The sequence below is a fragment of the Rousettus aegyptiacus genome, unplaced genomic scaffold (genome assembly GCF_014176215.1).
Source record: "Rousettus aegyptiacus isolate mRouAeg1 unplaced genomic scaffold, mRouAeg1.p scaffold_m13_p_5, whole genome shotgun sequence".
Taxonomy (NCBI): Eukaryota; Metazoa; Chordata; class Mammalia; order Chiroptera; family Pteropodidae; genus Rousettus; species Rousettus aegyptiacus.
Genome location: NW_023416308.1, coordinates 42,077,180 through 42,079,857, shown reverse-complemented (window position 1 = coordinate 42,079,857; position 2,678 = coordinate 42,077,180).

Sequence of the window (2,678 nt, the reverse complement as noted above, 5' to 3'; positions counted from 1 at the left end):
CATAGAAAGGGCAACTAGGCTGCTGAGAGATTACCCCTCTGGCCTGCCAACACAACTTGAAATTACCCCTCCTAACTCTGCTTACCTCAGCACTTTCTTGGGCTGCCTTGGAGGGCAGAGCAAGTTTATGTTAAGCAAATACCTCTTGGTTATTAGAAATGTATTTATAGTAGTTGTGCAGCTCCAGGAATGGAGACAGATTCTTTCCCAGCCTGGGCCTCCAGGGAGGATGGTCCCCACTGAGCAGCTCTCTCAGACCCCAGAACAGGAGCCACTGTAGCCCAGATTGATTATTCCCTGATTTCTTCTCTCTGCGAGGTCAGAATTCCATGGTTATATCATGCTCCTGGTACTGGGGAAAACCAACTAGCAGGTCTGTTGACTCCATCTTAAAGGATGATATATGTAAGGATGATATTTAGTTGGATATCCAACTCAATCTTAAACCAGTTAGAAGAGGTGTGTTTATTGAGACCACCAGGGTATCTCTTTTAGAGCTAAACTGAGGATGCTGGTTGAATGTTAGAAATATGGGTTGTAGGTTGAATCCCTCTATCTCAAGAGCAGGGAAAGCCCTGGGAACAAGAGAAGGGGGAGAGGACCCTCCCATCAAAGCTGTGTAACTCTCTGAGGAGGAGGCTCCAGAAAAAAGAAAAAAGAAACAATAAGGCCTCTTGGCCTCTCCTCTTCCCCACTTCCCAATATTGCATGGCTGGATTCCTCTAGTGGCCAGAAATATTTAATCGAATACTTTTGTTTGGATCTTGCATCCCTGGTAACCTGAAGATGTTACCATGGCAATCCCTGAGTAATACATTTCGTTTATTTATGGCTTTGCAAATAGGGTGGGGAACCACTCCAAGCCTCACAGAAATAGCAGGAAGGTAGAAACATTATTTCCTTCTTTCATGTTCCCCAGTAGCTCCAGAAGACAGAGAGAAAGAAGATGCCAGTTTGGTTATCTGGAAATAGCTCAAAGTCATTTGGCATGGAAATTCTCACTTTTTATGTCCCTTAGAACTTTCTTGTTCCCAAGCCTTTCCATTCTGGGATGCCCATAGTTCCTCCAGGTCACACCCCACTTACCAAAGAATAGGCCAGGGATGAACCAAGAAGATCAGGACTACCTAGTGACATGGGCCCCCAGTTCTAGCATGAGCTGAGCTAGAATTCTATTCACACCATCTCTTACATCTTGACCTCAGACACATGTCTTGGCCTTCCAAAGCCTCTGTTTCCCAAGTGTCAATGAGGATAAGAATCTGTTTTATTTCACAGAGTTATTGCAAGGGTTAAATGAAATAATGCATATAAAGCTCTTTATAAGGCACCTGGCATCTAGTAAATACTCAATAAATCATAGTTGTTCTAAAGCAATTATATTATCAACCATCCTAGCACATCCTTGTAGGAGAGAGCTGGGGATGGGCAAGGTGTTCAAGGATGAGGGAGAGAAATTTTCATCTCTTGTATTCTTGAGACAGAGGAGAGGCAGGAGCCCCAGTGGTTAAATCACACCTGGACCCCCTTAGTCCAGTTCTCTGGCAGGCCATCAACCTGCTCCTAACTGACCAAATCCCTCTTCTCACAAGGTCAGCCTTAATGAGCCTGGTACTGGGTTGAATAATGTCCCACCTCCCAACCCCCACCAAAAAAAAAATTCATGTCCATCCATGTGAATATGACCTTATTTGGAAATAAGGTCATTGCATATTAAGACGAGATCATACTGGGTTAGGGTAGACCCTAATCTTTTGACTAGTGTCCTTGAAAGAGGGAAATATAGACACAGACACACACACACACAGGGAGAATCCTGTGTGACGATGGAGGCGGAGATTGATGGTGTGATGCTGCCCCAGCCCAGGAACAAGGATCGCAGGCGCCCACCAGAAGGTTGGATACAGGCATGGAACAGATCTTCCCTCAGAGCACCTGGAAGGAACCAGCCCTGCTGACACCTAGATTTCAGATGTCCATCCTCCAGAACTGTAAGTGAACAAATTTCTGTTGTTTTACGCCACCCAGTTTGTGGTATTTGTTACAATATCCCTGGGGAACTAATACAAGCACTCAGACTCTGGCTAATTTACCAGCTCATGTCTGTTCCCTCAGCCATCAGGAACAGCTCTATCACACATTAACTGACATGACTGGGTATACTGGAAAGAGAACAAAGTTAAGTTTCAGTTTCCTCTCTACACTCACTAGCTATTCCCCTTAGTGAATTGCTTAACATCTCTGAGCCACATCTGTGAGATGGAGACTTGGTGCCTGTCTAGTCTGCTTTGCAGGCTTGTTGAGAGGTTTGCATTCAATCTTGTCTATGATATACTTTATCACATCTGAATCAGGCTACACATGTAGTTAATGGTGTTTATTTTCATTGTGATGACACGGAAGGAGAATTTATGTTCCCATGTCCCTTATTCCTATCTGTCAGGACCCCCACCCACCATGAAGAGCAGGTGGAGGACTACTCCCATTCAAACCATGCCCCTAGTTCATATCCTCTGTCCCCCGCTGTCCTGTTGGCATCCCTACTCTGGCCTTTCCGCGAATGGCCCCAGGCAACTGTTGTTAGCTGTAATCCCAGGTATGTACCATCACCAGTGAGACCACAGGCATTCTGGCTAACTGGGAAGACTTAGAGAGCAACATGGGGAGAAACCTAAGGC